The following is a 14,736-nucleotide window of genomic DNA, read 5'->3' as shown; positions in this document are numbered from 1 at the left end:
CTTGCGCTCTAGAGCCCGCGAGCCACAACTACTGAGCCCGTGTGACACAATTACTGAAGCCCGCGCCTAGAGCCTGCGCTCCCAACAGAGTAGCCCCGCCCCCTCCTCCTCGCAACTAGGGAAAAGCCTGCAGGCAGCAATGAAGACCCAACGCAGACAAAAAAAAAAAAAGCCTTGTCCCCAAATTATTTCCCTCCAGATTCACCCCCCCCCCCAAGTCTTATTAATTACAGCTTAGCACTGAAGGAAGGTTTGGAACCAAATCTTTGGAGCAGGTTGTCAGTATGTGATATTATTTCTCTTGGGCTTTATGTGCTTTGGTGGCTATCCTCAAAGATGCAGTTTGGTCAGTGACTTCCACATGTGTATTATATATATAATATGTGTTAATAGGCTTATATAGGCTTACGTCATATACCGTGAGGCTCAAATCCATTAAGTGGCTTCTCTCTAGCAGTACTCAAAACATTAGATGGTGTCTGTGCTGACGGTCTGTTTATAGCTTAATGGTCTACTTAACTGATCACGATGGGGCTGGGTCATCGATATATTATTAGTAGTATGTGCTTGGCAAAGGGGACTTAAACTCTAACTGGCCTTAGGAACACAGTAAATACAATAATCCCTTTATATCCTAAAGAAACTCCCTTGGATGGCTTAAAGATGTTTCCCAAACTGCTTGAGGACGACAGAAGTCCAGTGACATAAGCGAAGGACAGGTTGAGAGCCGTGCCCTCCCCAGGCATCCTCTGCTAAAGGTGTACGATGTCTTAATACTGTGTGCTGGCAGCACCCTCGCTACCTATATTCCTCAAGTTTTATAAAGTAGCGTCAAGAGTGACCTGGGGCTGGGAAATGCCAGCAACTTCAGTTCTGCAAGAGAGAATAAGCTCTCCCCAGCGGGGAACTCTAGCGAACAGGGCAAAAAGCTGGTCCTCGCAGCCCGCTCAGGGCGTGAGAGAGACGGAACCCAGGAAGGCGAAGGCGGCGGGTCGGGAGCCGGGTCCTCGGTCAGCTCCAGCCGGGCGCTGCGCGCAGAGCCGGGGCCCCCGGCAGAGGCGGTGCGGCGCGAGGCCCCTCCCCGCCGCCGCCGCCGTCGCCGCCGCCGCCGCCACCGCCGCCTCCGCCGCCGCCGAAGCCCGGGCTGCTGACGCCGAGCGGCGGCCCGGAGCGGTGGGGGCCGGGCGCGCGCGAGCGAGGGCAGGGCAGGGGGCTGGCCGAGGCCAGTCGCGGCTTTAAATATGGATCGCGGGCTCGCGCTCGTGGCACAACCTCCGCCACCGCCGCTTTCTCCGATCCACCCGCCCTCCCCGGGCTCGCTCCCGAGGGGCGTCCAGGCCGGGCACCGCCGCTGCAGTGTTAGTTACTGGCAGAAACGTTGGCAGAAACGTCGGCGATCCCCATAAATATGCAGGAGCTGCAGAAGGCAAAGTAGAGTAGACGCCCGCGCTCTCCCACACTCACTGGCCGCTCACCACGCGGGCCGTGTAGATATCTATCCCCCGCGCTATCTCCCCCATTTTCTCGCGGGCCGTTCAGGTTCCCGTCCTGCTGGCTCCGAGGACCCTCCCGCCCCAGCGCCCTCGCCCCGTCCTCGCCTCCCTCCGCCCCGGAGCGCGCACCCACCCGGGCGGCAAAGTTGTGACTACTTGGGCGCGGGTGGCTTGCGCCCCGCTCGCTCCGCGCCTCGCACCAACTTCCCGCGGTTCGGCCCCGCCGCGCCCCGAGCCCGCGCCTCCGGGGATCCCGCGGGCCCCCAGCTTCCAGCCCCGGCGGCGCGCCGGGCAGCGCTTCGGTGGCGGCGGCGGCGGCGCAGGCGGTGGCGGCGGCGGCGGCGGCTGCAGCCCAACACTCAGCCGCCAAACTGGAGGAGCGACGGAAGCCGGACCCGAGGAGGTGAGCGCCCGGCCGGGGCCGGGGAGGGAGGGTCGGCCGACTCCCCCGCCTCCCGGCGGCGGCGGGCGCTGGGGCGGCGGGCCCGGGGCAGGTCCCGGAGGGGGCTCAGGCGGCCTCTGGCGCGCGCCGGGAGGGAGAGAGAGGTCAGTTGCGGGCCGGGTATCCCCGGGGCTGGGCGCTGGCGGAGTGTGCAAGCCGAGGACGCGGAAAAGTACTTTTTTTCTTCTTCGCGTTTAGAGGAAGAGTTTGGGTGGTCCTGTTTCTCCCCCACTGTAAAGCCCTCAGCTCGTAACCCGGCGTTGCCGCCCGGACTGGGGGGCCACTGTACCCCGCGGGCTGGGCTCCGGCGCAGTCACACGTGTGTTCCTGTGAGCCTGGGTGGCCCCAGTGTGGCTGGGCACCTGCTTGAGAGGGTGACGTCCCCGAACCCACTAGCGGGGGAGGCTTGGGGGGGGGAACTTAAGGTGCCGCCGAGACCGCGGCCCCCACTTCACTGCCAGCTGCGAGATGGAGCATTCACATCTTTCCCTGGCACGCCGAAAGCGGGGGTGAGTCAGGCAGATTCTCTGCAAGTGGCACACACACAATTATTTGCAATGGATTTGGAAAGGGTAGGCAGAGGTTAAACTGGGATTTCTCTTGGCCGGCGACAGTGGAGCTCTTCCTCAGGTACTGGGCAGCATGTGCGTCTTGGCAAGAAGAGGTGATTTCTTTTTTCTTAAGTGCATTTTACCCAGCCTTTGCCAGTCCGTTAATAAGAGTCACCAAAGAAAGGCAGGAGTTGGGAACTACATCAGCAAACTGCAGCAAGCACCACAAGCAGGAAAGTTATTAAAGAACAAAAGAACAGTAACAACAAAAAAACCCGGAACTTGACATGAGAGATGGAGAAGGAAGCCATTCTACCTCTGTTCTACCATCGTAAACCATTTTTTAAAAAAGTTCCATCTAAAACTTCTGTTTTGTCCACCCCTCATTCCTTCTCCAGGCCTTGCCTTCATAATTGGCCTGCACCAAGCTCTTTCCAGGCTTGATGATGAAGAGCACTTTGTAATTCTGGTTTACCCTCCTCATTTCTTTTCCCATTTCACTTCAGTGCTGGAGAAAGTTGCTCCCAATGGGAAGTCATGAACACTGGCCTGTGCCAAACACACATTGTCTCAAATCCTGGAACAATTCCTTTCCTAAGAGACACTGCATTGTAACATATTTCCCTTTTTCTCATGTATCTGGGACTTGGAGTTCGAATACTACCTGAATTAAATTTAAGTGTACATTGCTCAATACGGCTTAGTTTTTCATTTTGGTTTGAATAGATTGTTCAAAGCAGTTAGAGCAGTATTCAGTAGCTTCTTATGGCCAATGTAATGTCTTTTGAAAAGGTTTCTGACTTAAGAACTCTCTTCCTTGTATCCATCACATTAACATTTAAGTAATTTTCATGGTCATTATGGCACTTAGATTGAGGTTATTAGTATAACTTCAGTCAAAGAAAGCATGCCTACTTCTTTTTCTATAGCTTTAACAACTGGGGAAAAAAAACTTTTACTTTCATTTTAAAGTTAAATGTAGTGATAAGATTCTGTTCTCTTTCTATTACATCTTGAAATTGAATAATTTTAACTTTATCTCAGGGTCTCTGGTAAGATGACAAAAACCTCCCACATATATGGATAGAGAGAGGAAAATAGTACTCTTACGAACTCTTGAGGCATAGGGTATTTATCAGAGTAGAGGTGGGAGGGATAAGATGGGATATTTTGATAGTTCCAGGCATGTCTACCTTTGTGAAAACAGAAAACTAAGAAACCCCCAACATTTTGCATGAAGCTGTTTTCAAAATGAGGTTTTGGGTATCATTTAATGTTTAGGGGTCATTCTGGAGCCTTACTAACATATATGTATCTCTTTCAGTTCATTTTGTTAACGTAAAATGACTTTAAATGTTTGAATGTTAGTGTTATTAGTTTAGTCTTTTAAATGATTAGAATATGTTTTGGGTTTAGAACAGTGTGTGAAAGCGATACAGGGAATGATATTTAGAGAAAACATTGTGATAGAAACGGGTAACCTTTGGGACAACTTCCAGCACACTCTGGTGGTAATTTCATTTTTCACTTAGCTCCGGCAAGTATAATTTTAAGGTTCTGATCCCTTGTTCTGATAACAAGGTGGATAGCTTACAAGGTCAGGCCATAGCTTACATCTTAAAGAAAACACAGCACTTAAGGAAAGGAAATACACATAAGTTTTTGAATCATGTAGATAATCAGGTTTCTCTGCCTGCCTCTGAGGGCGCTGCAGTCCGCGAGGACTACTATTGTTAGGGGAGAGAGTCCTGTGAGAATTCACTGCTACTTAAGTGTGGCAACACACATCATCTACTTGTTTTGGAGCATTTCTTTGTTTGTTTTTAATGTGAATAGAAGCCAAGACTGGAGTTGATAGCTATAAAGATTGGAAGTGGAAAGAACAAACTGAGAAGAGAAAAATCTGATGATGATGAAAGTTTCTAAGGAGGTTTTCCTTGATTGCTAAATGGAAAGAATCAGGGCACATGATTTGATGGGACAAAAGAAGCTGTAAGCGGAACACCTATCTTGGTTCTCACTGTTGCTGCAGTTTCTGAGGCCAACCTGTGATTTATGACGTTTATCTATGTTGGGGAAGCCATTTAGCAAAACACATAGTTTAGGAACATCCAGGAAGTTAGTAAGACTTTTACAAAACTAAATTAGATCTTGGTACTTTCAGGAACTTTTTGCATAATGCAGGAATTCTAAGGGAGGGGAAGAATAATGTTTTTTTCATATAAGATCAGGGCTTAGTTGTATTTCACATACACTTTTTTTTTTTTTTTCTGTACGCGGGCCTCTCACTGTTGTGGCCTCTCCCGTTGCGGAGCACAGGCTCTGGACACGCAGACTCAGCGGCCATGGCTCACGGGCCCAGCCGCTCCGCGGCACGTGGGATCTTCCCGGACCAGGGCATGAACCCGTGTCCCCTGCATCGGCAGGCGGACTCTCAACCACTGTGCCACCAGGGAAGCCCCTCACATACACTTTGCCTTTCTCCCAAGAGCTAAGCATTTGATATGTTTATGTCACAAATAGAAAATATGCTGCTGTCCTTCTAACATTAAGATGATATTTTATATCCCCTGTAGTGCACACCGTTAGTTATTTTTGCCGCAGTGGAGATGGATTCTTTTAACCCACCTTTTACCCAGTTCTTTTGTCTGATGTACATTTACACACATGCACATGCACAGGTGCACGAATAATACTCATTTGTAGAGGTAGCCGATTTTATTTTATCTGAAACCATATTTATGACTGTCATAATGATTTTGTGGCAATGACTTTTATTGCATTTCTCTAGTCTCAGCAGTGCAATGGCATTTCAAACAAGGCATCAAAAGGACAGCCAGCTATGAATGGTGATGGATTTATTTACCTGCTGTGACACAGAAGAGAGAAAACTTTTTCTTCCAGTCTTCTTCATGATGTTCATAATTTCATCCCTCAATGATAAGGTCTTACTTGCCTTTGGATTAAGTTATATGTTCGAAAAGATGGTGATAGAACTAATAATGGTGAAACCATGTACATCTATAGTTGTTTTCAGAAGCCAAAACATCCATCTTTTTCTGCTTCCCTGAAAATTAAGTAGATGTAAGGGATTATCATGCTTGTCGAAAAGATGAGGAAGTTAAGACACAGCGAACTTTGTATGCTTTTCTTAAACTAAGTGGAAAATTATTGGTGGAGGTAGGAATGAACATTTCATCTTTGAACTAGTGACCCCTGTTTATTGAATGACTGTTATCAAATGAACGAGTATTGTTTTTAGTCACAGCTTTTAAGGTACTAAAGCAGATGAACATTGATCTTGGTGTAAAGTGAGAGTTTCCATTCCTGTAGGTAATTCTGTTCAGGGGAGGCACCCACCTGTCTCCTCTTTAGTTCAGGTCCTGCAGTGCCCGCGGGTGAAGCTTTCAGTTTGTGTGTGCCCGTTCTAGCTCCAGGCTTGAGAGCTAACTTTTGTTTTTCATGGAGACTGGATACAGAAAGAAGTTACATGAAATTAGGATGTAAAAGGAAATAATCACCAACTAGTATTTCAAGGTCTTTTTGTTTTTTTTTTACTTTGTGGATTATTGTGTAGAAAAAGAGTATCCTTTGTTTCACTTGAATTTCTGTATTGGAAACATTAAAAAAGTTTAAAATAAAACTTTTAGTATACATTTTTGGGGGATTTGAAAAATCAAAATTAATAAAAATACAAAATGACAAAGGAATATATTCTTTGAAACTGATATGATGTTCTATGAGTGACACAATTAGAAAAAGTGTACATAATGTCTTGGGTAAGAAGTTAGCAGTTGGACTAACAATGCAGGGGACACAGGTTCGAGTCCTGGTCGGGGAAGATCCCACATGCCGCGGAGCAACTAAGCCCGTGCGTCACAACTACTGAGCCTGCGCTCTAGAGCCCTTGAGCTGCAACTGCTGAGCCTGCGTGCCACAGCTACTGAAGCAAACGCGCCTAGAACCTGTGCTCCACAGCAAGAGAAGTCACCGCAATGAGAAGCCTGTGCACTGCAACAAAGAGTAGTAGCCCCCGCTAGCAGCAACTAGAGAAAGTCCGGATGCAGCAGTGAAGACCCAACGCAGCCAAAAAAAAAAAAAAAAAAAGTTAGCAGTTTCTTTTCTTTTTTATAAATATATTTACCGCCTGATATTCTCTTATACTATTTGCAAATAAGTAAACTTGTGGGATCTGCAATTTTATGTTTGTTAATTCTAGCTTTGGCCTGGAGACCTAGTATTCACGGATAGGGCCCAGTAACAACTCCATCTATTTGGAACTCCTATATTTGGCATATTCTTCCAGCAAAACAGCCTCTGAGCAGGCAAAATAGAGGGTTAAAAAAAAGACATCATTAAAGAGGATTCACTTTACTCATAAGACATCTCTCAGATTCTGTTTACTCTTTAATTCAGATACAGTTCCAGCTGCTGATTATAACACTTCTAATCCTACAGCAAACAGAAAACTACAAATTAGAAGATAGAAATGGCCTGATATTGGCAGTTGCATGGATAATATTGAAAAGTGCCAGAGAACAGCTTGGTAGTAAAGGAAGAGGTAGACTAACTACTAATAGCAGATGTAAGAATGAAAGAAAGCCTGGTGGTTTGGACTCTGCGCTGCCCTGACAGCATCACTTCATACATTCCCTTCCCCCTCCTCCCCTTCTTTCTTTTCTTTCTCCTTCCCGTCTTCCTATCTATTTACATTTTTATTGAAATGTAACGTGTGTAGAAAAGTATGCATGCCATTAAATTATAAGTAAATAGCTCAGTGATTTACCTAAGTGAATACAGCCCTGACCCAGCACCAAAGCCAAGATGTAGACCATTGTCAGCAGCCAGAAACCCCCTCCTTCCTCCCCGCCAAGAGTAGCTTCCCTCCTGACTTCTGGGACTGCAGGTTACTTTTACCTTTTTTTTTTTTGTGGTACGCGGGCCTCTCACTGTTGTGGCCTCTCCCGTTGCGGAGCACAGGCTCCGGATGCGCAGGCTCAGTGGCCATGGCTCATGGGCCTAGCTGCTCCACGGCATGTGGGATCTTCCCAGACCGGGGCACGAACCCGTGTCCCCTGCATCGGCAGGCGGACTCTCAACCACTGCGCCACCAGGGAAGCCCTACTTTTACCTTTTATTGAACTTTCTACCAGAAAAGTTGTATATCCTTGTGCCTGCCTGCTTTTGCTCAATGTTATGTTTGTGAGAATCATTCACGTTTTGTGCATAGCAACAGTTTGTTTATTCTCATTGCATTACAGTGTTCCACTTTATAAGAATGCCACAATTTATTCATAATGGACTCTTGAATAAATTCACTCTTGATAGACATTTGAGTTTTTTTCCAGTTTTTGGTTATTATGCAAAGTGCTGCTCTGAGCATTATTACGTATGTCTTCTGGTAAATGTGGGAATTTGGGATGCGTGTGTTGTGAGTTGGATTGGTGAGCTCGACTTAGTAGATAGTGCCTTCCTTCAAAAGTGGTACCAGCATCTTTCGAGAGTTTTGGCTGCCCCACATCCTTACAAACAGCTGGTATCATCTCTTTTTAATTTTAACCATTCTAGTGGATGTATAGTTGTATCCCATTGTGGTTTTAATTTACATTTCCCAGAGTGCCTTTTGTACCTTTTTATATGTTGATTGGCTTTTGTTTTTCTTTTGTGAAGTACTAGTTCAGGGTTTTTGCTCATGGAGTTTCTGCGCAGTATGTTATCCCAAGTTACAGATTTTAGTACTTGGCGGGTAAACTTACCTTATTTGTTTAGAAAGCTAAGCTAACCAGACAAACTCGTTCATCAGTGTTTCTGTATAGTAAATGAAATAAACGGGTGAAGAGATTGGAAACATCTTTTTTTTTTTAAGTGAAAGTGAGTTTATTCAGAGATACACATTCCATAGGCAGAATGTGGTCCATCTCAGAAGGTGAGAGCAGCCCAGGGGTATAGGGTTGTTAGCTTTTATGGGCTGGGTTATTTCATAGGCTAACAAGTGGGAGGATTATTCCACCTATTTTGGGGAAGGGGCGGGGATTTCCAGGAATTGGGCCACTGCCCACATTTTGCCCCTTTATGGTCAGCCTCTGGACTGGCACCTGTGGGTGTGTCGTTTAGCATATGCTAATATATTATGATGAGCATATACTGAGGTTCAAGGTCTCCTGGAAGTCCAATCTTACAACTATCTTGGGCCTAGTCGGTTCTAACCAGTTTTTGTAGTATCCTGTTTGCTTAGAAACATTTTGAACTTGTAAACACCGTAGTCTGGATCTGTGAAACTGTGTCCCTAAAAAAAACAGCTTTAACACAACATTCGAAACCATATAGAATGTGGCCTCTGTGCTTACCATAAAAGTAGAGTACCTTGTTATGTGGTATTGCCCAGTGACTGATGGAAATGTGCATTTGGAAGGTATGAGTTGGAGACCAGGCTCTCTTATTTGTGAGTTATTTGATTCGGAGAATTTAGAAAATCATCTGTAATAGATCTCTTGTTTTTTTCATTAGTATTAAAATAGCTGTAAAACCTAATTCATTAGAGGTATTATGGGAGACAGATGAGGTGGTATTTATAAAACCTTGCTCAGAACTGTAAATGGCTATACATATTTTAGTTATTTTTTATTGTTGTGTTCTAAACATATCTTACTTTTGAGTTGAATTTCCAACACTGAGAGCAGTTCCTGACATAGTAATAGATGCTTGTTTGCTGAATGAATGAACAACACACTTAAGCACCCTTTTTGAGCTGTTAACTCTGCATGCTTCGAACTGTGTTTTACAGTTTTTTCTCTAGAACTTTTACTTTTTATTGCTAAAGCTGAGTTGGGAACAGGGTTTATTAAACATCAGCTTGAAAAATTGAGTCTAGTAGCCAGCAGCTTGAGATCACCCGTTTCACTATGTAGCTCATATCAAATTTATGCCTCCAAATAACACACACAGGACCTGGAGAATCCTTGAAAATGATTATAGTGCTCTTTACCCCATGGGTGAGCCCCCAGAGCTTACACATGGAATATTTTTTGCTTCTGTAAATAGAATGCTGGCCAACAATTTCCAGATTTAAAATCTTGTAGTGGGTTTTCCAGTGCTGATACCTTGGAAACCATGTTTCGTGAAAAATGGAATATTTAAAGATGAATAACAGCTGAAAACTGGAGCTTGTAGAGAGCCCTTTCAGCTTACTATGGTTAAGTTGGTTCTCGGATATGTTGATTCTATTATCAGAAGCAAACATGCAGCATATACCTTATGAACATTTGTGTAAAGCAGCGATTCTTAATCCCTTGAAAGGTCTGATTCTCAACTTTGGTTTGACTTTCTGATCCTCCTTTTTCTTCATATGAAAAGGAGTTTAGTGCCCTGTATTTATATTTAAATGAAATAGAATGAAAATTTGTATGATTTTTTTTTTTGGAGAATTACATGATAAACAACAGTAGGTATCCCTTTGCAAAATCAGTCTTGCCGCAGAAGAAACTTGGACTTTGATATGGAAATCTAATTAGATTTTCTTACCCAAAGACTGATTTTTTCCCCTTTTTTCTTATATTTGAGTTTTTTGTCTTTTCTTTTGAGAGCTGGTGGTGGTAGTGTTGGTTGGTTGGCTTTTATCATTTAAGTATAACTGTTTTGTGGTACTCAGATTACTGAGTATCTAACATGTATTGCTTCAGAATAACATGTCAGTTTACATTTTATGAGGACGTTTACATTTTAGGTAGCATCCCTCGTATGTGCTTGACCCGAATGTGGCTGCTTTAGGGTGATTTACTGGACAAATGGAATCATCTGGAATAGTAGACAACTTTTGTTTTCTTGTTACAGATATAATGCTATGGAAAATTGAAATAAATACAAAGGGTAATTATAGTGAGTCTTGTTAAACTACTGTTTTAAAAATAGTGAATTTCAGAAAACCTCATCTTCTGTTCTGGGTGATTTCATTCCTGTGAGAAGTTAAAGTGGGTCCTTTAAAAACAAAAGCACCCAGTCATGTCTGGTTATTGCTGTGTTAAAAGCTGTAAGCAGGACTCCTCCCTTTGGTGTCTACTCAGCACATGTGACTTTAAAAAAGAAATTGAGGCTATGGATTTAGGGAAGAACAACTATTTAAAGAATAGGATTGTGACAACTATAGTATCTAAACTGATATCCCATGAGAGTGGAGTGAGATTAGCTCTTCCATATCTCCTGCTTTTCAGCATGGAAATCTGTTGGTCTTTATGGCCTGATGGGGAGATTCCTAATGTCTTTAACACAAACCAGGCTTTGGTACCTTCTACCCCACAATGATCATGAATGAAGTTCTGAAAGTGTTATTTGTGAAACATGTTTGTTCTGAGTGAGGACTGAGTGAGATCATCAGCCTGGAAGTTTGACTGTATCTTGAGTGTTGATGGCTGCCCTCCTCAAACCCTCCCCTTGCGTGTTACATGTTGACCGCAGTTGCCGTGAGACCTCCCAGCAGAACTGCTTCAGAAATGCCTTCATTCCTTTGACCTCTAGAGACTGTGTCCTTAGGAATGTGAGATGAGCACTCATGATGTTAGCAGAGAGTAGGGCCTCATGTTAGGAGTTGGCTAAAGTACTGATTACAATCACCTTTAGAAAATTGCTCAGCGTTAACAGATTGAGAAGAAACACACAGCTCACACGTTTGCAGTTTTACAAGTTGAACTCCTTTGCCAGGGAAATGAGAGAAGGTGGATAGGAAGTGTCTCAAAAGATTTAGATAAATGAGATCAGATAATTTCCCTTGAAAAGTACATTAAGAGATGAAACTAAAACACCCATCCAGAAACATCAGAAGAAAATATAATTCAAGCACTCCCAGTTTTTCCTGCCAAAACATTAGGCAGTGAATTGTACACTCTATTTGATCACTTTATTGCTTACTGCTCTGCACTGCCCTGTTTCATATGGGTTCATGTTGTCTTCCTACACTTTCTGCTTCCTCACTGTAAGAATTGTGTCAGGGTATCTTTTGTGGTCCTCACAGTGGATAGCATATTTTATAGTGAAAATACGTATTTAGTGGAATTATAATTAGTTACTTAAAAAATCTGGACAGACCAATCAGAGATGCCCAGTCATTACACTCAATTTAATCTAAAGTCTATTTCTTCTCGAGAAATTCCTCTAGTGTAGTAGCTCTGATCATTGCTGTTAGGTCTTTCAAATACTTCTTGTGAAATTCGTTGTCATGAAGTTTGGAATCTGGTAACTTTGGGGATGAAACTTTTGTAATTAGGGTTGTGATGTTTTATAGTTCCTTGGAAAAATTACCTAACCGTTCTATTTAGATAAGACTCTATTTTATCTGTTCTCTGAATTGGACACAGTTTTATGCACTAATTTTTTGAGATTAAAAATGAGTTGCTAGCACTTAAAAAAACTTTTTATTTTGAAATAATTGTAGGCTCACAGGAAGTTAGAAAAATATAGTCCAGTTTTTACATAGCTTTGATCCAGCTTCCCCCAGTGAGCACTACTTTTAAGATTTCTAAAGAGGCATTTACCTCAAAAAAAGTTTAAAAGGAATTATAATTTTTTTTTTTTTTTTTTTTTTTTTTTTTTTTTGCGGTGCGGGCCTCTCACTGTTGTGGCCTGTCTCGTTGCGGAGCACAGGCTCCGGACGCGCAGGCCCAGCAGCCATGGCTCACGGGCCCAGCCTCACCGCAGCATTTGGGATCTTCCTGGACCCATGTCCCCTGCATCGGCAGGTGGACTCTCAACCACTGCGCCACCAGGGAAGCCCAGGAATTGTAATTTTGTGCCTTCTCTGAAGAATATGTAGCAGATAGTGTAAAAAAGGCAAAATTAGGCACATCTAGTACTTTCTGGGTTTCAATTGGCAAATCTGAGTGGGCACCTCCTGTGGTAGGCAAGGGGAGAGTCATTTATTCACTTATGTATTCACATCTGTGAATTTGGTGTTTGCCTCACTCGAATCATTCTTTTATATTGTACTGATCGTGTTGAACTAGGAGGTTTAAATCCAGATGTTGTTCTCATAAAATCTTTGGAAGATGTAATACAAATATAAATGAGGAAAATAGGACTCCTCTATGGTACTGCTGTTAGGGCACTGTGATAATACTGGGTTTTATGTAAAGGTGAGAGAATATCATTGCACTATGTATCTATGTGTTAGGTGTATATTATTTGCCTTATCGTCTATGTGCCTTATAATATGTGTGAATGTGTAATATACTGAGATATTTTAGAATAGATGTTTTACTTGTTATATATAGAATAGTATTTCCAGTGAAATCTCAATGTTTGATTATTTTTTGGTATATTGATAAATATTACATTTGAACACATACTATTTGAATTCAGTTATCACCTCTTAATAGGGGTCTTTTAATGTTGAATGTCTGTGTTCATCCTTATGAGCCTTACCTATATGGCTCCCTCGAAGGTTTGGTCTTGCACCTCAAGACAGACATAACTGGGAAAGGTCTAGAGAAGTGCACTGCATATCATGAGAATAGCGGGCTGTCTTCAGGAGAACAGACAGAAATTGACTTGAATGCTGTTATCTTGAACAATGAAGTCTGAAAGGAGACCTCACTTACGTCTGAGTCCAAGCCTAGGGAAAGTCATGAACACTCGGCCCCAAATCCAAGAACATCAGTGCTAGGAGGTCCATTTACAACTGAGAGAAATAGGTTTAGAGTTTAAATTTATGTAGTGGATATTTCTGTGAACAACACTCTACCCTAAGAGGAGAAACTGGCTTCTGAAGAGGCACAGAACAAATCTTTACGTAGATTAAGTATTTATACAATGTAAAAGAGAATATGGATATGTTTGGTAAATAGACCTCTTTGGACAGTATTCTCTCTTGACCCAGAGCTCTCTCACAGCACTTTGTTCGAGTCACCTATCATTTTGTAGAATGATTTCTTGCTTTTTGATGTCACTGTCAGACGTCACTGAAGGGTGGTCTAAGGGATTGTGGGTCTGACCTCACATGACGTTTCCTGTAAAGTTTTACCTGCCTCCGCAGGTCTTATCTCAGCTCTTGACCTTGACCAGAAGATACTAGTATAAGTGCATTGTTAACACTTGAGGCTATAAAATGATCAAATCATTTAACACTCCCTGTAAAATTTCTCTAAATCAAGTCCACCCCTTGCTGCTGATAAAATAAAATTGGGTGTTTCTGAATTAAAACCAACACTTTTGGTTCAGGGTTCATTTGGGATAATTCCAGTACTCTGAAAGAGTTTGCTTTCCCAACTAAATGAAATTTATTTTGTAGGTTTAAAAATCGGTGTGTTAGATACCTTAGATGTAATATTATGTTCACAGATTAAATAGAGAGCTTAGAAAGCCCAATGCCATATATTTCTTTTCGACCCACAGCTTTTAGCTTCTGTGATGGAAGGACTCGGGTGTATGGGCTTGAATAACACAGTGTCTTTTATGTGAAAACCAGAGCAGCAGAGAAAACCAGGCTAGAGTACGTGGCTCAGGCTTCAAGCAGGTTGCTGCTTGAATGGGGAGCTGGTGGAATAACTTCCTAGTCCTGTAGAGACAGTGAGGGTTCTAAGGTGGGTGTCCAGGGGTAAGGGATCTATCAGGACCCTGACGATTTGGGGAGCAGTGATGGGATGGTGTGAATGCCTGAAGTAAGGGCAGTAGGTACCATGGGTTGCAGTCTGTGGAATCAGGGGAGGGGAAATCATATTTTGAAGAGACCATTTCTGGGAAATTGTGAATCTGTCTGCTTAAATTGCAAGAGTGATCTATTTATCTACTGTCATTAGAGTATGAAGCATTCACTTTAATTGAATTTTCTGATAACTGAAGCTTACCTAATTAAGCATCCAATTAAAATTGCTAGTGGGAAGCAGCCACATAGCACAGGGAGATCAGCTCGGTGCTTTGTGACCACCTAGACGGGTGGGATACGGAGGGTGGGAGGGAGACGCAAGAGGGAGGGGATATGGGGATATATGTATACATATAGCTGATTCACTTTTTAATACAGCATAAACTAACACACCATTGTAAAGCAATTATACTCCAATAAAGATGTTAAAAAAATTGTCTTAAAATATGTTTCTGAATTGCACTCACTTACCTCCTTTCTTAACAATCTATTGAATATAATTTTCCCTTTTGTTCATCTCTCATGGTCATTATATAGTTCAGTGATGCTCTTTGGGCTGGAGATGGGTGGAGTTATTGCTCCTGTGCCAAGTGTTCCCATATTGCTGTGCTTTATACATTC

The 14,736-nt window shown here is 43.1% G+C and overlaps 1 protein-coding gene across 1 annotated transcript in view; it reads left to right on the top strand.

The window, feature by feature from the left end:
• The first annotated feature begins 1,817 nt into the window (after positions 1-1,817).
• The window catches only part of SLC4A4 (solute carrier family 4 member 4), a 353,776-nt gene continuing 340,857 nt past the window's right edge, over positions 1,818-14,736 (top strand). Inside the window, exon 1 of the mRNA XM_082653632.1 lies at positions 1,818-1,896. The gene's annotated coding sequence lies outside the window, so the exon portion shown is untranslated. The remainder of the gene's footprint in view (positions 1,897-14,736) is intronic.

This window comes from Grampus griseus (genome assembly GCF_964374135.1).
Source record: "Grampus griseus genome assembly, chromosome: 4".
In the NCBI taxonomy this organism is placed as follows: Eukaryota; Metazoa; Chordata; class Mammalia; order Artiodactyla; family Delphinidae; genus Grampus; species Grampus griseus.
This window is presented reverse-complemented; position numbering and strand designations above follow the sequence as displayed.